This window comes from Puma concolor, chromosome B4 (assembly GCF_028749965.1).
Source record: "Puma concolor isolate L17-30 chromosome B4, mPumCon1.1.hap2, whole genome shotgun sequence".
Classification (NCBI taxonomy): domain Eukaryota; kingdom Metazoa; phylum Chordata; class Mammalia; order Carnivora; family Felidae; genus Puma; species Puma concolor.
Window position 1 is genome coordinate 80,530,842 of NC_141673.1, and position 20,900 is coordinate 80,551,741.

The 20,900-nt window shown below is 38.7% G+C and overlaps 1 protein-coding gene across 2 annotated transcripts in view; it reads right to left on the minus strand.

Annotated features, from left to right (window-relative positions):
• Positions 1–20,900, minus strand: part of FAR2 (fatty acyl-CoA reductase 2) — a 152,341-nt gene that overhangs the window by 60,051 nt on the left and 71,390 nt on the right. The window contains exon 1 of one of the 2 annotated variants that reach the window (XM_025930384.2): positions 20,642–20,873. The exons of the other annotated variant lie outside the window; for it this stretch is intronic. The gene's annotated coding sequence lies outside the window, so the exon portion shown is untranslated. Of the gene's footprint in view, positions 1–20,641; positions 20,874–20,900 lie in introns of those variants that run through there. 2 annotated transcript variants of the gene reach the window in all.

Consider the following 20,900-nt stretch of genomic DNA (forward strand, 5'->3'; position numbering starts at 1 on the left):
TGACACATAAAATGAACCATCATAATCATTAATATTTTCTGCTAACACATTCACCATATGCAAGACTTCTCCCACAAATTTTAATGAACAAAATCCTTGCTTGATGTCTTGGTAGCTGAACATAAAATACAGAGACAGGAGGAAGTTTTAGTTATTTGGAATTATTTCCTTTGTCTGTTTTTCAACCAAAGTATTCATTACTGGTAAACTCTTCTATCTCTGAACTGTCTCAGCTTAAGTACAGCAACAAAAAATTATGTGAGGTGTAATAGAGGCACAGTGAGAAGAACACTGATGTAGGAATTAGCAGCAGAGCAGAGTTCATTTCTAGGACTCAATTTTTTTTCTCTTCTGTGAAATAATATTCTATCTACTTCACAGAGCAGTTTTAATTATCAAATAAGGTAATAAATGAGAGAGATTATTATTCCAAGTGTCATCTGACCAGAACAGAATGATGTTTCCCTTGTGCTGGATGTTATATCCTATACAATTAATGCTACTTTGGCCCTGAATCCAAATACCTTGTGCTTATTTATTAATAGATATTGAGGGTACACCTTGTCACCCTAATTAGGTAGTAAAACACTTGCCAGAGATGTATTTTATATTGCATTATTGCTTACATGCTAACTAGCCCAATACTATGCAATGAAAAGTGGCTTGATAAATATTGTTAAATCAGTGAATGAAGGAGTCAGACTGAAGAACCGATTCATTTAATCAATGAACAAAAAATCAGGGGGTGTTTCACAAAGTGTAGCGGGTATTTGAATCATCTGGAAAGCTGGCTAAAATGGCTCTTTTACCAGACCCCATTTTCTGAGATTCTGATTTAGAAAGCTGGGGCAGGGCCCAAGTAGATGCATTTTAATGAGTACCCCACTGATTCAGATATAAGTGGTAACAGAAATGCAAGTATAGGGGATTTAATTGTGTTCTGATTCCAGATCATATTTTGTACCTTAGTCCCCATGTTTAATGTAAGCCTATGTTGTCCCTATGACTTTTTTTTTTTTACTTAAAAAAATACATAAAATAATCTGCTTACTTACGAATTCTCATTTCTAACAATAATAGAATGTGGCTAACACAGGACACTGCAGAGCATGGCTTCAGTCCAGCCTAAGCCTCAGTCTGAACTTCCAGGACCTCCCATTTGCATGAAGGTAATTTTGATTGAGAGACTTTGTACATTATTTACTGCCAGCATCTGAGTTCACGGGTGTTACCCATAATAACGCATGTATCGATAGAGGTGGAACGGGGACACGTCTTTTCTAATAAATAACTAAAGCTTTGATGGGGCGCCTGGGTGGCGCAGTCGGTTAAGCGTCCGACTTCAGCCAGGTCACGATCTCGCCGTCCATGAGTTCGAGCCCCGCGTCAGGCTCTGGGCTGATGGCTCAGAGCCTGGAGCCTGTTTCCGATTCTGTGTCTCCCTCTCTCTCTGCCCCTCCCCCATTCATGCTCTGTCTCTCTCTATCCCAAAAATAAATAAACATTGAAAAAAAAATTAAAAAAAAAAATAACTAAAGCTTTGAAAAGTTATTTTTTTCTTTGTTTTCCTGCTTCCCAATACCAAAATTTGAAACAAATACCTATTTAAAGGATTTTTAAAAATATAGTGCAAGTATATGAAGAGATATTTGCATAGAATAGCATACCAATGATTAATAAATATGTTGCATAACCCCAGTGTTATATATACATCAATGTGCCCTAATTTCTTCTAATAAGATACAGTCTGCCACTCATATGGATTCAAAGACTTATTCAGACTCACTCAAGCAGACCTTAGAAATAAGGTTGGAGATTTCTATTTCTCATCCAAACCATCCTATCTCAACCTTTTATTCAACCAGGAAACTGCATGGAAACAAAATAGCTGGAATGTATAAAGTCTTTAACAGCAAGGCCTGATTAAAAGGAGACCAATTCAACATCATTAATTCAGTCCACCAAAAAGACAAATGTTTCATAGATTAACACTGGGAAATTACTACAAAACCGTAGCACAAATTATTTTTTGTACCACAATATTACGATGGTGTATATGTAAAAATACACGTAGGATAGCAAGATTTGCTACTGTCAGTGATCAGACATAGTATTTGTTAACTGTATCCATCCAAAGAAAAGACTCAGAGTTAGTTAGTTACTTCATGTAGTGAGATTCCAGGAGCTTAGTCGTTGCCATATACCAGCTAATTATTCTTGAACCACATGGGAAATTATATTTTTTAAAAAGGTTAATATGAAGGTTAATTATATACAAATCAATATGATGAATTGGAAATCCTTATTTTATAACAGACTTTACTGATCATGACCTATGCCAATAAATTGACAGTCTCTAGATAGAAAGATATATAGATAGATATAGATATAGATATAGATATAGATATAGATATAGATATAGATACAGATATAGATATAGACATAGACAGATATATTATTCAGAAATGGGCAGTTAGGCCTTTATGAAGGGTTAACTCCGAATTAAGGCTGATGCTTTCCCTGTACAATTCTCTCCATCAGATCTTATTCTGTGTCAGAAGCACAGCAAACCACAAACAACATTCATTCTTTTTCTGATAATGTACAATGAATTCTATTAAAGAGAAACAAAGATTTTAGGCATTTATCTTTAAAATAATGATACTTAGAGATCTAAAAAAATACTTCATGTCTATATTAAACTATGTGTTGTAGCTATATAATATCAGAAGAAACATAACAGGTTTCGTACAACAAAGTGCAAGCTATCAGAAAGACACAGTCCATCAAAGCTGCGTTTGGGACAAGTTCCTAGCCCTAATCATCTAATATCAATCACTATAACAGAGAAAAAGAGGCACTCTGTTCTCTCCTCCAGTTTCTATGCTATTTAAACAAATAGTAACTCCATTTTAAACTCTCTTTTACAATGTTAATTGATATGAACTATCCAGTCAAATCACCTATGTTTTACATGCTTTTCACAGTGTTTACTGGAATGTTAAATCCACTCTCGCTTCATTTTACTGTGGCCAGGCATAGAATATATTTCAAATTATTAAGGTTCCTGTTACACCATCTGACCTCTGCTGTCTAGTTCTAAATGTGAACCATTATTTCATAATTTATAAGCCAACCCAATTTACTACTAACCTGCTTCATATCTAGGGCAAACACCAATGTCTATTTATCAATCAAAAATGAAGGTGTAATAAAGATGTGGGGCTAAGGAGAAAGAAGATAGGAGAATTCCCAAGTCTGGATTCTTGCCTGTCTTCTAAGGGCCTGCCTCCATTTACCACGTTCTATTTTGTATATTTGTGTACACGGGTTTTCTGCTGTACAAGAGTTGAAGTTCTTCAAGGGCAAAGACCTTAGCCATCCTTTTGTGCTTTATATATTCTAACCGAATGAATAAATTCTGTCAGATCCTGTCTCTAGCTACTGCATTTGTGTTCATCTGTGATCTCATGTCAGAGCCTTGAGCTCTTTGAGGGAGGGGAAAGTAGATTAACTTTTTATCCCTACTGCCTAATAAACTCTACATGGCCCATCAATGTTATTTAAGCGAATGAATCAATGAACAAATGAATGGATAAAACATGTGTGGTCAAGTGCACCCCAGTGGTGGCTGGATGCTAAGCCATGTCTCTTGTTTCTGAAATCCTTGTCTCCAGGGACTCTGCCACACAAAAGGCAAGAAGCTCAGCCTGTCACATTGACATGGATGGTCTCCAAAAGGCTGTGTGAACCAACTGGCTTGGAATATACATCTGTGAAATCACTTGAATAACTGTAACATTTTTAAATGTTCAAACTTGGTACCACTTCACACGGATGTTAATAAGAAGCTACTTCGAGTCATGGTTCCTGTTCACTGAACACTGCTTTAAAATTCCACTTGATGTGTCCATTCGCACTTCCTTTCCAGAATTCAGGATTTGGGGGGTACAAGGAACCAAAATAGTCATGCTTGATTTTGCCTGTCATTGTATATTCTGTGACCAATCATTTGATTATTTTTGGCTCAATCAGATGTTAGGAGTTTTGGTGAAAAAAAAGAACACACAGGAATACCTAAATTACATAGCAGGCAAGGTGACACCTATTATTTTCATAATAGCTACTTGATCTAAGTTGGGAAATTCATTCATTCACTCACTCACTCACTCACTCACTCACTCACTCACTTATTCATTCATTCAGCTGCTGGCTAAGTATATACTATGTTTCAGGCATTGTGCTAGATCCTGGGGATACAATGAGGAACAGACACCTACCTGTTCAGGATAAGGTGCCTTGTCTCTCATCACATGAGAGTTCTGGTTATAGAATTTCTAACACCTGCGAGAGGCTTTATGCTCATTTGTATCCGCAGAATACATCCTAAACTCAGGATGCATTTAAAGACCTATTAAGACCCCAGAGTTACTTTTGGGCTTGGACAGTTACTAGAAGTGAAATGAATGGGATAGACAATTTCAGATTCTTCTCATGACTCCACCGGTGTTTTGCCTACAACTGATAAGCCATTCTGACTCTGACCTAATTCCACAGGGAAGTACCTAGTTATGCCAGCACAATCTGACTTCTCCCACATCCACTCAGTTCTGATCCAAACTCCAGCATTGATGTGAAGAAAAATTCAGAGACTGTATTTGTATTTATTGAGCATGTGCTACACGGTAACACCATGATGATACAATTGAGAGACTGGATAACTGGGCAATGGCTAGAGCATGTATAAAAACAGAACTTTGACCTACCCCCTGCAGCAGCCTGCCCGGGAACCCAAACCCTTATCTGCAATAAACCAACCAGAAAGCCAACCTGCTATAAATCAGATATGCAGGAACTCAAGTTGGTATCTCTAGTAACAATCCAGGAAGCTGAACTATAATTTTTTTTCTGTAACAGCTGGTCCAGAGTAACAACTGGCAGCTTCTCTAATTTCTGTCCCTGTTTCCAACTTAGAGGAAGCCAAGTATGTGCTGCTCACCAACCACACATGATACCCCACTTCTAATGAGCCCACCTACAACTTCTCCAAGCCAACAGCCCCCAGTCAGGACACACATAAAGCCTTCTTCTTCCCCTTTTCCACTCTAAGGCTTTTCAGCTCCTCTGCCTGTTTCTGCAAGTGACCGGGGCTAACTCCCTTGCTACAACAAGCTCTCAGAATAAATTTTGCTTGTTCTCATTTGGTTAGTTTTCTTTTATTTCCACACGACCGTTATACTCATTTTATAGATAAGGGAATTTATAGAGATTAACTTTTTTTAAATGGAGCCATCCAAGAGGCAGAGCAGGGTTTTGAACCTGATCTCACTAATTCCAAATTGATTCTGTTAACCATTACCCAAACGTAGAAAAGATAAAAGTAGCTTTTTCTCCACTGTCCTCTGCTACACTTAATTTGCACCTTTGGAATACTTTTGTCTTTTCTTAAAAGAAAGTGATCCGAGTATAATGATATCAGTCTACTGGCCTGGTGGTTAAACAGGAAAGTTCAATTCAGTGCACTATTAAGAGTTTAAGGAGATCTCTAGGGTTGTAATGGTGACTCTAATTCCATATTTCTTTACCATGATTTGAGTATATGAACAGGACTAGAGCCCAGTAGGTGGAGAGACATGGGTTGCTCATGGGGAAATAGTTCTGTGTTGTCACTGACCCATGGGACCACAGAGATGCCCATTTCTGTTGCATCGACTAAATTAGGGCAATTATTGAATGTAAACTTCTATGGAACTTTAAAAGCATTTAAAAATAACATGCTAGCTCCAGAATGCATAATTTTAGCACGTGTAGAGTACCGGGTAAATTTATTAGCATAATGATGTTCAGAAGTCAAGAAGGACAGTTGATTATGACAATGCGATTTTAAGGAAAAGTTTTTATTTTAGTTAGTAAATGTTATCTGTTATTTTAAGCTACCTAGTTCTAATGGCATAAAGGTGCCAAGGGTAAGGCCTCAAACTTACACAGACTTTCCTCTCCAGTGCACAGAAATCCTGAAAATCTGTGTGAATCCTTTTGTGTAACATGAAAAGTTGTGCACTGAAAGGAAGGCACAAAGATATCCAGAGTCATGTCCATGCTGAACCGTCTGACTCAACACTCCAAGAACAGATGTTGCTCCCCGCCCCCCCCCCACCTCCATTTGCCCTTTTTCTCTGGCACTGAGTGTATTGACTGAAGTGATTTCTCTGTAGACTCTGGAAGGAAGAGGAGTTTCCACACCACTCTGATGCACACCCCAGGGGGTTCCGCTAACACCCAGCAGCCATTCTCTCAAGAACCAGCCACTCCCTGCGGCAGCTGAGGTACCTTCTCAGGAATGAAAAGCAGAAAGGACAGATCCCCCGAAGCTACACATGTCCCGCTGCTGGGACACACAACAAGAAAAAGGAGACTGTTTGCTTTTCACTTCAAATGCTGGCACAGGAAGGAAAGAAAGGATTTTACATTATACATATATATATATGTATTTTTTTTTTTGAAAAGTAACTCAGAATATAAACATCAAAGGAAACGTTGGGAATATTATCAGGTTGCAGCGAAGTCTGCAAAAACACCTCAGTATGTGAGACTAAAAAAATAAAGGGATTCAGCTGGAGAGACAAGAGGAGGGAGGAGAGCAATCTTAGTTTCCCCCCGCCCCCCCCCAAGAGAAGGACAGGAAATACAGTAGTGTATACACATAAACAAAAGCCACAAATTTGCAGATTATCTAGGTGAAATAAATCTACAATTTTAAGAATTTTCTCCTTCATGTTCTTGAGAAAGTATTTTTAGATCTCTGTCAAATATAAAGTAAAAAGTCACAGTAATATTAGAGGAAGACAAAACAAGACGTGGAGAGATTTGGGGAGATGCATTTTAGCATATGTTTACATACATACTTGAACGTCACCCATTATCTCTGTGCACACACATACACTTATAGATGTGACACATACATAACTTGATCTTTCTTTAGTACAAATTCAAAATGGCATTTGCAAAACTGGCCTGTAAAGATTCAATGAAATTCGTAGCACTTCAGAGAAAGTACACCTTTTGTCTGTGAGTAATGACACAGTTCAGTTATCCTTTCCAACTGTATAGGCTCTTACTTCCTCTTCTCATCAAAGAAACAAAAACAAAAGCAAAAACACCATACTGTACAAATACAGTCTCTGCAGATGTTTGAAACCACTGCTCTCTGGTGCATTTTTCTTCACATCAGTGCTGGAATTGGTGTTGGCCTAGATGTTTTTAGAAGTATTTTTAACATGTATAAGCTCTTCTCAATAAAAGCTTACACAGAGAAAAAAAATAATGCTAATAAAATGTAAAGTGATAATATTGCACGTAGAGAATTGTAATTCAGAGGAAAAAGAATGGCAGGAACCTTCCCAGGGAGATTTTTTTTTTGTTTTGTTTTGTCTTCAGGAAAGGGAAGTATGGGCACGTTTAATCATGAGAACCATCACCTCTCACCCACTCTACCAGAGAGAGAGAGAGAGAGAGAGAAAGAGAGAGATAGGTAAGAAAAAGAAAGAGGAGGAGGAGGAGGAAAGAAGGGAACTGGAGGAAGAGGAATTCCAGAGGGGAGAGAAAGGGCATGAACACATTGGTGGGAGAAGGAATGGGAACCAAAAAAAATCTGTGCTGTGGATAATGAGGCAAGAACAGTTAAGGGAAATTAAAAACAAAAAACAAAAAACTTCCCATTTTGTGCTGTAATCTCTGTTTCCCTATAACTTTAGGAAGGGTCTGCTATATATTTATGTTAGTGGTACTCTTCGTAAAGGGAGCAGTGTCTGGGAAGTGTCTGGAAAGAGCAGCCAGCACAGGTGGTGAGGAATTAGCAGGCAGGTGAAGGATCCCATGGGAGCAGGAATTCAGAATGAGAAATAAGCAGGAGAATGGAAGCCTGACAGGAATCCTTGGAAACTTGGGTGCAACTTCTGACTTCACAGAACCTGGAAAGGGGGGCTAACCTATGCTCTTTGCATGCTAAAGGAAAGGTTCACTCCAGCCAAACACTTGGCGGGGGGGATACTTGAAACTGTACTTTGTATAAGCAGTGGTGAAAGTCAATCTTGTGATTCCCTCTTAGAAGCTGGTCTCAGAAGAATATGAACATCTGTCTCCTTGATAATGGAAGAATGATTTTGGAAGCTCTTGGAATGATGGAAGAGTTAAGGCTAGAAAATTGGAGTGGGAGATACAATCTCAAATATAGGATAAAAGTAACATTGGAATTAAGACCAAGATGAACTAATATAGTGAACAAATAATCCCTAAAGTACCTTTCTGTTTAAAAACACAAATAGCTAACTGCCCCTCTTCCATATAAATAATAAATGAAATATTCAAAATACCACAGCAAAACTACTTTGTGTCATCAAAAAGCATGTCAATGGAGATATATAATAATTACCTATTTGAAAGAATTTTCAAAACCTGAGCTCATAAGTATAAAAGATTTTGCCACGTTTTACATTATAAATATATAATGAAGGATAATATTTTTCTACCTTTGCTTTTTGAAAAGTTATGATATCTTTGGTTATGATGACTAGTAGATATTTGCATGTTGGCCTTCCAGCATCTCTTCTACTGATCAAAACCTCCTTTTGAGGTAGCATCTCTCCCTCCACTCTGGGTAGTCTCTATGAGGCTATCACTCAAGACATTCTGTCCCACTTAGCCAAGGGGTAGAACTTTAACTTTGCATGAAGGCACACATCATTAAAAAATACATGCATATTGATACATAAAAGTTGATATATAAATAGGTAAATATAAAATATATAAAAACAAACATATATATATATATATATATATATAGAGAGAGAGAGAGAGAGAGAGAGAGTTGATTCATTTAGCGGTGGCATGTTGACTAGATAATCTAGTCAATTAATACCTGTCTTCTTGATACCAAAGTCTCTGATAGCTCTTAGGAAATGGAAAAAGGGCTTTTTGCCCTTTCTAAGGCTGTTTTTTTTGTTTGTTTTTAGCCATTCCTTTGTGTGGCTACTTTGTTTCCTTCCAATAAATTTCTTGTTTGTTTCTATTGTTATGGTAGGCAGATTTCTAAGATGATACCCACCCCCATGATACCCCCATGATATGCCACTGTATAACTCCCTCCTCTTGAGAATGGACGGGACTTGTAATTTGCTTCTAACCAATAGAATACAGCAGAGGTGATAGGTTTTCACTGTCATGATTATGTTACCTCAAAAGGCAGAGGAGAAGGGATTTTACAGATGTAATTAAAGTCCCTAGAGGTGCCTGGGTGGCTCAGTCGGTTGAGTGTCCGACTTCGGCTCAGGTCACGATCTCGCGGTCCGTGAGTTCGAGCCCCGCTTCGGGCTCTGTGCTGACAGCTCAGAGCCTGGAGCCTGCTTCGGATTCTGTGTCTCCCTCTCTCTCTGGCCCTCCCCCCGTTCATGCTCTGTCTCTCTCTGTCTCAAAAATAAATAAACGTTAAAAAAAATTTTTTTTTAAAAGTCCCTAATCAACTGAACAGGGAGATTATCCTTGGTGGACCTGATCCCTTTATATGAATGACTATCTTCATAAGAAAGAGATCCTTCTCCTAGCTTAGAAGAAACAACCTTCCCTGAATTCTAAAACTGCATGGAAACTGTGAGATAATAATTACATGTTGCTTTAAGCGGGTAAATTGTGGGTAACTCATTACACAATGGATCCAGCTGCCCTTGCTGGTTTCTGTTGCTTTCAGCCAAAGAACTCTGACTGATAAAATGCTGGATTTCTTTGAAAATTCCTTGGCTGAAATCTGTAAGGCATATTTTAATCAATAAGTAACAAAACTGCTTATATTTCTTGGGATTAAAGGTCACAAAACATGTTGTCTTCTGTGTACCTGCAGTTCAATATGAGTAAAACTGTCCCTCTCTCACTATGATCAGCTAACCTAGCTTTATCAAACTTTTTTGTCTCAGGATCTCTTTATACTCTTAAACGTTACTGAGTACCCAAAGAGCTTGCATGTGGTTATATCCACCGATATTTAGTGTATTTGAAAATAAAACTGAGACATTTAAAAAATATATATTTACTTATCATTTAAAATGGTAAACCTATTAAATGTTAACAGAAATAACAGATTTTTTTTGAAAAGTGAATATATTTTCTATAATGAAAAAAATCTACATTGAGAGAATTGGCACTGTTTTACATTTTTGCAAACCCTCTTTAATATATGCCTTAGCAACGAGATTTTCATATCTGTTTCTGTATCCAATCTGTTGCATTGTTTTGGTTGAATATATGAAGAAAATCTGGCCTCACACGATATATAGTTGGAAGAGGGAGGAGAACTTTAAAATCCTTTCCAAATAATTGTGGATTTTTTTTATATCATACCCAAAACTTGCACATTGTAGTTTCTCAAAGTTTAGTACAATGTGGAATCTACAACCATATAAAATTTTCATATTCTGTTACTTTAAGATCCATTGGTCTTTCTCACTATTTAGATGGATCTTTTAGTTATATGCATAATTTTATAACATCATGCATTGGTCATTGGGAAAAGAATGATTTACTGAGTTATGCAGATCTTCCAAATGTTGACAAATTTCATTATATAATATCGAAAAATCATAGTTGTTAATATGGTCACCAATCTCAGCAGAAAAGTCTTCAACTATTGGGAAGCTGTCAAGCTCTTAGTCATTGGCACAAGTCTTCCAAGACTCTAATCTTTATTTGAAAGCTCAAAGTCTGTCATTGGCAAACATACTGCCAGTTGTTTACCTAAGTGACAGGTTCGCTTAGCTTATTTTGAGGAAATGCCTGCCAAATACCCAGATCTGAATAACCAGAGTTTGTCTAGAAGTCATTCTTGCAGATAAAATGGTATTTTGTGACAAAATCAACTAGTTCAGTTCACAACCCCATCACACAGGCTCTTCTCTGAGATGCCCAGCCTTCTTTGGTATGCAGAAGTTCTTTAAATATACTTTTTATTTCATCATACAAAATATTAAAGACATGTAAGCAAGGGTTGAAATACAATTATTTTAACTGTTTCTTCAAAGGTATTCTTAAATGAAACTGGTCATTTTATTTAGGCTCTGAGGGCCTGATGACCAAGAACACAATGACTATGAGGACAGGTTGGGGGCACTGCCTTGATTGTGCTGTTTTAACCCACATCACTTTTGCACCATTGGTGCAAATGTCAACATAGTAAAAAGGGCAGCTAACATCTTAATATTTTTATAAAACTAGCTTTGAAAGTGTGGATTCCTAAAAGTATCTTGGTGACCACAGGGATCCGCAGACCACACTTTGAGCACCAATTATCTATACTATTATTGAGGCCATATTCCAACCATTTTTGCACTTAGCTCAAGGTGGATTTAATAATACTTTTCAGTTTGACTTTAGAATTCTTTAGGTATTTTCAAGTGGAAAGGAAATGCTGGTGCTGTTCATGAGCACAGAAGTCCTTATCTTTAACTTATTACACAAATGTATTAAGACCAGGCAGGAAAGGGGCCCCTGGGTGGCTCAGTCAGTTAAGCGTCTGACTCTTGATTTCAGCTCAGGTCATGATCTTGTGGTTTGTGGCTTCCAACATTGCGTTGGGCTCTGCACGGACAGTGAGAGGCCTGCTTGGGACTCACTCTCTCTCCCTCTCTCTCTGCCCCTCCTCTGCTCATGCTCTGTCTCCCTCTCAAAAAAAAAAAAAAAAAAAAAAAAGCTTTAAAAAAATTAAAACAAGGTAGGAAAAAGAGTTTCTTTATATTTTACATTGGGCTAGTAACTAGCAAGGATTAGAAATACAGCTTTATCAGGACCAATCTAACTAGCTTTAACTTAGCTAAAGCTAAGCTCATTGAAGTCAAAGAATAGGTGTAGTGATGGTAACACTAAAGGCTTTGGCTTTTCAATGACAGGTTGTTTTCAGAGAGTGAGATGCTGGAATTCACGATTCTAGAACTGAAGCAGCTGTGAATGGCAGTGTCCATGATGTGGCCATGGGAATAGCTGTCAATGAGGAGTTAACCTAAAGAACACTGGAATTGAATAGGCCAAGGAACAATGGTGGGGATGGGCAGATTTGTTGGGTCATTTACACTGATGTAGCAGAATTTGGAGTGAAGATGTGAATGGTGACTCAGATGCCAAAGCTATGGAAGAGTATGGAGGAATAATCATGATGTGGATAGATGGCAGAGATCTTAGGTAGAACAATAATCAGATGCCATGGCCTACAGAAAAGATGTCTGAAGATATAATGCTTAGACCATAAGAGGATTCTGAACACTCTCAGGACCACAGGAAAGAGAATAAACTACTTGAGATCATTTCTAAAAGGATATTCAAATTTCCGTTAAAGCAAGGAGGTAAAAGATGTAGAGGGCTTCCACAAACATAATGGAGAATAGGTGTGAAGGATGCAGTAGGGAAGAAAAAGCCAGGAGAAGAGAAGAAAGCATGAAGGAGTGTGGATATGAGAATATGAGAGAGAACAGATGCCATGGGAAGTTTGCAATTTGGATATTACCCAAGGGTGGAAAGGATGAGACCAGCTTGAAGCTAGCTCAGGGTCAGTGTATATCTCTGGAGTGCTAGAAGCTTGAACGTGCATAGGCTGAGGTCTTTGCTCTAGTTTTCAAGGAGAAAGTTAGTGAGAGAATGTATTTAAAGAAATCTTAGCCTAGAACTGCAAACAGTTAGATCAATCCTGGGGCTCTTGCCTTGTACTGGAAATAGCATTTGTCTCTTCCCAGCGATAAATCGCAAAATCTGATTTCTTGGATTCAGATTCCCAGCTCCCTTGAAATGTTCTCTTTTTCAGCAACATAGGCCACAATATCATACCCATCTCTTCTCTGAACTTTTGGAAATTGACATTCACAAAGTTTCAGGGTATTCCCATGGTTCTCATGAACGCTGTTCTGTTGCTACACTTGTACAATGTCTCCTATTGAACTGAGAGGTCGTTGATGGAGAGGGTTGTTTCTTTTAAATCTCTGTATCCCCAGCAGTTTGATCTGTGCCTGGCAGATGACAGGCACACAGTGTGTGTTTGTTGATCGAATGAAACCATACAAATAAATCTACTTAAATCTGTACCCATCCTTTCCAATAAGGAAAAAAGCTGCCTCTTTTCGTATCCAGGGCTCATTCCTCTACTTGGGTTTGGATTCTGTTTTCTTCTATATTCTTTGAGAGGTATATGATTGATGATCCCTTTCCTCTCCTGCATATCAATCAGCCTCATTCAAAACTCTCCTTCCTTTTAAGCTTTGGAATCATGTCTCTTTAAAAAAATTCTTTTTTATTTTACATTTATTTATTTTTAAGAGACAGAGAGAGACAGAGCACAAGAAGGGGAGGGCCAGAGAGAAAATGAGACACAGAATCTGAAGCAGGCTCCAGGCTCTGAGCTGTCAGCACAGAGCCCAATACGGGGCTCGAACCCATGAACCGTGAGACATGATCTGAGCCGAAGTTGGACACTTAACAGATTGAGTCACCAAGGCACCCCTGGAATCATCTCTCTTAAATTTACTCTCTTGTGCCTAGACCTTGCCCCTGAACTTCAGACTATGGCGCATGCTTACTTGACATGTCCACTTGTATATTATAGACACCTTAATCTTAAGATCTTTTCCCCAAAGAATAGTTCTCATTCCAGTTTTCCCTGTATTCTTGAATGAAATCACTGTCCACTCTATTGTTCAAGTCTGAAAGCCAAGAGTCACCTTTGGCACTTCCTTCTCTGTCACCTCCATATCTACCCACCACTTCCTAACAGTCACCTCCTGAATTCATCTAATTGCCTGCCTTTCCACACCTACCACTACCACATGACTTAAGCTACCACATCTTGTCTGGACTGTTGTGTTTACTAATAAGTTTTCTGCATCCATTCTCATCCACATCAATACCCAACTCCAATCTCTTTGCCACACTGCAGCCAGTTCCCATTTGGCAATGACAATCTGATAGCCTGAAATATCCCTTAAAACCTCATGTCTTCCCATTGTTTTGAGGATAATGGCTGAAATCTCCAAGGTCTGATGTGGTTTGGCACCAGCCTACTCTCTCTAGCACATTAGACAACATGTTCTCCTGTGCTTGCTTTGCTCAGACAAGGTGTTAATCAAACATGCAAGCCTCTCCTTAGGCTTGGCACATGTCTAAGAGGTAAGTTAACCTACCACAGAACAAGCTCCTAAACCACCTCCCCCAACTTGCTCCTTTTAAAACTTTCCCCATCTTAGCAAATAAAGCCTTGAGTTTTTGTGTTGCTCAGTGCAGAGATCCTGAGGCCATCCTTGACTCTTTTTCTCATGCTCTATCTCTACTTCTCAGCAAAGCCCATCAACTATCTGCCAAGTATATTCAGGATCTGGCCACTTGCCACTATCTTTGCTTGTACCAAATTGGCCCAAACCATTAAGGTAACAACCTCTAAATGGTTCTTGCTGCCCTCATCTTTGGTCCACTAATAGTCTATTCTCTATGTATTAGCTCAAGTGATCCTTCCCAAAGGCAAGTCAGGTCTATCAGTTCTACGCTAAAATTTTCCAATGCAGTCCTCACATAAAAGGGACTGAATCACGTGACTCTACTACCACTGCCTCCAGTCTCCCCCAGTACACACTCAGACATGGTCTCATGTGTCCCTAGAACATCCCAGGATTCTCTACTCCAGGCTTCACCTCTCATTTTGCTCAGATATGCCTCTGCCGCTCCTGGCTGCATGACCTGCTGCCTCCCTTTCATGTCTCAGCTGAAAGGTGACTTACTAGGGGGACCTTCCCCCAACTGCCCCCTGTAAAACACCCACCTCACCTCCACACCCTGTATGCCTTATTCAGCTTATTCTTTATTTTTCTTCACAGCACTTATAACCACTTGACAGCATTTATTTATTTGGTCATTTGTTCATAGTCTGTTTCCTTCCTCAACCAAAATGTAAGCCCCACAAGGGCAGGGAATTCATTTTGTTCACTGCTCTGTCCTCAGCAGCCAGAACAGTGTTGGACACATAGAATGATGGCGTGATGAATGTTGTCCTCTTTACTGGCATGCTTTCCAGCCCATCTTGGTCTTGTCAACTCCTAGTCACCCTTCAGATAGCAGTTAAATCATCATTTCTACTGAGAAGCTTTAGCTGACCCTCCATATTTGGTTTGATCTGTATTTATTTTCTTTCCATGTACTTTTCTCTGTTGGCTCTTATCACAGTTGTAACTTTATGCTGCTGTTGATGATGTATTGAATAAAATTGCTCCCCCCGCTAGACTCTAAACTCCATGAGGACAGGAACACTATCTGCCTTTGCTCAATACTCACTTTTGGATTTAGGGGAGAGCCCAGCACTTAGTAGGCACTCAACAGATTTCTTGACTGAATCAAAAAACAAAGGGAAATGGTCTTTAAAAAAAAAAAACTTTGACACTTTTACTTCGCCAACCAACTTCCTTTTGCTGCTCAGAACTACTTTATTTGTCATTGTATTTTCTCTAAATTGAAAGATGAAACTGTCAGCAGGTACATCCTGAATGGAAAGTGGGATTGCCGGAATAGTGATGCCCATGTGGACTGCCCACAGAGCTCGTTTACAAATCCAATTCCCAAGCCTCACACCTGAGTCTGTCAGGGGGATCTATTAAAAAAATACCAGCTACCTTGCAGGAACCTCAGACTTTCTCTGATTTTGTTTCTCCATCATGAGAAGAATTAGAAATGGAGTACAAAATACATCAATTGGCAGACCACAGGTAAGCTGCGGATGGAAGGTCACCACACCACAGTCAGCGGGGAAGACCGGCTTTAGAAACACACCCGCTCGTGGGTGGATGTGCTTTTAAAAACAACCACTGTTGACTTAACGGCAAAGAGTGTCAAAACGGAGCAACTACAGAAAGAACATTGCTGAGTTTCTGCAAATAAAGAAAAAAAAATCTTAATAGTCTCGGTTTTCCTCTACCCCAAAGACACCCTTTCATGAGTTTCACCCTAAGTTGCTGCAGATGCCAGTCAGGATAGGCACACTTTGGGGAAGATCAAGATTTTCTGTGAGAATATGATGGAAACAAAATTGGAATGAATTACTCCAAAAACAATCAATGTTATAGCAAGTTTCTCAAATGAAGGTACTTGGTAGTGCAATACTTAAAAATAATAACTTGCTTAACATTTAAACCTTTAAAGTAGATGTAACCCTATGCGAGAAAGTGTCATTTTTCAGAAAAGAAAACAGAGACATCACTCTAATGTTTCACAATAAAAAAACTGGCAATTTTTTTTTGTTTAATTTGGAAATAAAACAACCTATATCAAAGGTAGGACTCTTAGAATATTTTGCTGAGGAAAAGGTAGATTCGGTTAGTAAAGGTAGTGAGGCTTAAAAAACTCACTCTTTAAAAGAAAACAAAATGGAAGCCAATTTTATAGACCTTAGCAAAGTGCCAATGCAATATACATAGTTTGTGGTTATTATTCTGTCCTGATGTTAGCTCTAGAACAGGGCATGTGTTAATTGCTCTGGAAAACAAAATGCAACATAAAAATTCTTAGGAAAAACATTTTTTTTCCTGCAGTCAAGATATGTTTTTTTTTTGTTTTGTTTTGTTTTTTATGTTTCCTTCGCTGATGCTAAAATTTCCTATTTCATACTGTTCTTGAAAAATTGATTCCTTAATAATTTGCCCAGATAAAACTACTTGGAGACAACCAGTTGTAATATGCCCATATAAAAGGCAAAATGGCAAAAGGGATGATGCAGATAGTCTTGAGGCAAACGCTATAAATACAGAGTATCTACTCAATAGAGAAACAAATTATAAAAGAAAAGGGACCTACTTTCTACACATATTTTCAAATTGCCCATTCATTGTTCATTAACCCTAAAATAGATGAAAGCGAGAAATTCATGTTAATTGTTCAGAGTTAAACAGATAATATGAAACCACTCTATCAAGGATAATGGATAAGCCATAACTGATTGTATTGATTTTGTTTTATTTCAGAGATCTTCATTATAATGTTTCTATTTTCTTTAATTTAAATTCCCTTCTCAAAATTTTCCAATAAGTTATTTTAAATTTTTTTTTTTTCAAACGTTTATTTATTTTTGGGACAGAGAGAGACAGAGCATGAACGGGGGAGGGGCAGACAGAGAGGGAGACACAGAATCGGAAGCAGGCTCCAGGCTCTGAGCCATCAGCCCAGAGCCTGACGCGGGGCTCGAACTCCCGGACCGCGAGATCGTGACCTGGCTGAAGTCGGACGCTTAACCGACTGCGCCACCCAGGCGCCCCTCCAATAAGTTATTTTAAATGTTGCCAATAAAAATGCCCTGAACAAAATGTTTACCTAGCTCTTAGCAACCAAGGAGCCAAATCCGTTGACAAGCACCAGAAGTCAGAAATATAACAATCACAGCACAGAGGGCAGAAATCAGGGCACCTCTAGACTGTAAGGGATCTCTCACTTCACCAAGGTAGAAAATATTACCTCCTTTTAAAGAAGGAAAGTGACATTTGCTTTGAGTTTTATTTTCTAATCATATTTTTAGAGGCACCTGGGTAGCACAGTCAGTTACACGTCCTACTTCGGCTTAGGTCACGATCTTGCCATCTGTTGAGTTCGAGCCCCGCATCAGGCTCTGTGCTGACAGCTCAGAGCCTGGAGCCTGCTTCGGATTCTGTGTCTCCCTCTCTCTCTGCACCTCCCCTGCTCACATTCCGTCTCTCTCTCTCTTAAAAAATAAAATAAACACTAAAAAAAATTTTTTTTTAAAAATCTGTTGATGGAATTCAGAGCCTCCACATATGGGCTCTAAACCAGGATGGGATTAGGATTAAAATGATTTCGAGGTGGGATGAAAAACCGCGTGAAAATTAGATATATATCCAAACTTTCTGATAAGATGGGCAGAAAATACGTTCCTACTCTACAGTACTACATCAAAAATGATTTGGGATGGTTTAGAATTTAATTTTAAAAGAAACTCACCATCATAAATAGGTTTGTGTTTCTAAAATAGCTTGAAAAGGGGACTTACAATTTAAGCCTTTTACTAGAACAAAATTTGTATGTGAACTTTTGCTAATTAACTCCTTATAGCTACTCTAGTGACAAAGACCTTGTCCCCATGTTTTGTGAACATTCACTATGAGAAGTGAAAAGAGCAATAGCTTAAATCTTAAGACGATCTGCAGATCCTATGTGATGAAATTAATAGCAGAAATTACAGCCAGTATAGAGGCTTGACTATGGGTTTGGGGAACAAGACTTCTAACTTTCCTTTCTCTCAATAACTTTACTCTGAGTCAAGTTAACTCATGGAGGAAACTACATAATCAAACCAGAATAATATCTAACTTCTGTTAAAATAATTAAACAAGGAGGTCATTAGACTGAGGTGGCTTTAATGCCTCAGTAGCCTATGTAAGCAAACCAAACCTAAGCCTGTAATGCCTCAACGTTAAGAAATTGAAACTTAAGGACAACCAATTACAAGTTGCCAGCTAGGCTTTCCCAATTAATGCAACTGCTTAAGCTATAGCCAATCAAATAATTTCCTTGCTTTGCTTCTGGCTTAGCACAGCCCAAATTGATTTTTGCTCAAATAAGCTCCTAAAATGTTTACTATGCCTCAGTTTATCGCTTAACACTTAGTGCAAATATCATCCAACAAAAGAAATAAAATGATCACTAACATTTATTCAGCACTATGTTGCAGACAAATATCCTGTGTGTTATATATTTATTTTCTCATCTAAACCTTACAATAACACCATGAGGAAACAAATGACAACTTTCTGCCCAGGACCTTAAGCAGTTTGTGTAAGTCTGACAAGCTGAGGGAGGAAGAGTGGGAATCTGTACCTGGGAACTCTGTGCCCAGAATCTGTTTCCTTCTACATGAAACCAGTAAGATAACTGTGGCTAAGTGTTTTCTAGGGTAGAGGGCACGCACCTTCACCTCCACATGTTATTTAGTTTAGAAATCAGGCAAGCTGTCATCATTTTTGGAGCTAAAACAAGGTGAGGCCCTGAGAGGCCTGAAGACATACTAGTTGACAACTTGTTGAGCAAAGCTCTGGCAGCTCCCCTCCTGGGAGAACGTCATTGCCCTCGTTGGCCACCCATTTCCAAATTTCCACATCCGCAGTTGTCCTATGGGCTTATCAGATAGCCAGAAAGTCCAGGAACCTAGATGAGTTCTGATCCTTCCTTGAGGTACCCCCCCTCCCACTGAAATTATTATTATAGAGCATTCCAAGAGCCTCTTCATCCAATTTTCCCACTGGGAAAATTATATGCCAATTGTTCAGAGCATAATGTATCTAGAGCTATCCTACCCGACCATAAACTTCGATCCATAGTAATAACAATAACAACATCAGTAGCTAAGACTGTGGGTATCAAACCTTCTGCTAAGGGCTTCATATGTATGATCTCATTTAAGCCAGTAACTACACTACAAGGCAGGCATAATTATTACAGATGGGAGTACTGAGGCTCATAGAAGGTAAATAACTTGCCCAAATGTTTTTAATATACAAAGTTAACTAGTTACTTGTTAATTCGCATTGTTTTTATGTACCTATGCTCAAAAAAGAACATGAGGTAATTAAGTACTCACTTGGTGACCCTTCTGTTGATGGAATCCTACATCTTTTGTAATGTGGCATTAATTCCACTTTGCAATTTCAATATACTATTAATAACTTGTAAAAGCACTGCTTAAGTGTAACAAATCACTACTTCGGTATGTATATGGTTTGAACATGTTCCATGGAGAAGCCAGGTGAAGCAAAAAAGGGAGTGAAGTGTTTATGAAATGAAGGTTTCATTCCAATTCCCTCATACCCAACCAGAATAGAACAGTCAGCCTTCTGCACTTGGGCGTTGACTATTTAACAACACACACACACACACACACACACACACACACACACACACACACACACACATCTATTGTTAGGCATGAGCTCTGAATGAATAACCTCTGAGTATGAAAATTAAATTCTGGTTTTTAATTGATTTTTCCAGGCAAATTTAATAAAATGATCAAATACAATAGAAGTCTCGTATTCTTCCCTGGAGCTCTCAAGTTCCTTTTCTACTATAATCTATGTTTGAATCCCATACAAAAATCCTTAGACTTTAAATCTGCACCAGATGTGCCAAAGTGACGCTTGGTAATGCACAGAGTCAGGGCAGAACTGAGTTTCAGACTGGCGACAGCCATTTCCAACCCACACAACTCCTTCCCTGTCTCCACAGAAAGTTCAGCATTTCATGTCATGCAGTCATAGTGAAAACCATTTTTTCTTCATTCAAACATTTAAATAACTTGCAACAATCATTTGGCTTGTACTTCACAGCCCAAAGTAAACCAAGCATTCATTTTTAACTAATGGAGAACATTGCAGATTTATTGATTCTACTTCACAGGAAATAAGTCATTGATTTCTGAGGTTAGATGAGTTCTGCTAAGCTAAGGTGGAGACCAAGCAAAAGTGAAAATGAGGTAAAAAGACCAGGCTCTCACCTCAAGAATCATTTAGTTGTCACTCCTACTATTAGCTTTAGCAACATCTGGGACTTAATTCATTGATTGTTTTTCTCTTACCTTCTCGTCCTATTTCTCCCGCTTCAGGTTGGTTTCCTTAGGACCAGAAGAAGGTATGAGTAAGAGCTGAGCAGGGAAGATGGCAGAAAAATTTAAACCGGGTCTAAAGAGCAATGGAAGGGGCTCCCATAGCATCTCACGACCAGCAGCCTTAGATCAGGGGAGTGCTAGGACCTCAGGAAGAAAGGCTCACTGCACTATTATATCCAGGTACCTGAGGTCCAGCTCATCCCAAGCTGACAGTGGGAGATTCTGTGGG